Source organism: Phoxinus phoxinus (assembly GCF_949152265.1).
Source record: "Phoxinus phoxinus genome assembly, chromosome: 6".
Lineage (NCBI taxonomy): Eukaryota > Metazoa > Chordata > Actinopteri > Cypriniformes > Leuciscidae > Phoxinus > Phoxinus phoxinus.
This window is the reverse complement of record NC_136881.1, coordinates 43667252-43667540: the sequence shown is the minus strand read 5'-3', so window position 1 is coordinate 43667540 and position 289 is coordinate 43667252.

The window sequence follows — 289 nt, the reverse complement described above, 5'->3', positions numbered from 1 at the left end:
TCACAGAAGCGGTGGAATAACCTGCCAAATGTCACAGTGAAATAAATGAAACTGAGATGGTGAGAGCTGAACTTTGAACACACACACACACACACACACACACACACACACACACACACACACACACACACACACACACACACACACACACACACACACACACACACACACACACACACACACACACATTGAGAACTGATGAGAGATCAGCAGTGTGTGTGTGTGTAGAGATGATTCATGGTCAGTGTGACAGCTTGTGTGTGACAGCAACTGTTTCCTGTCTCACTGC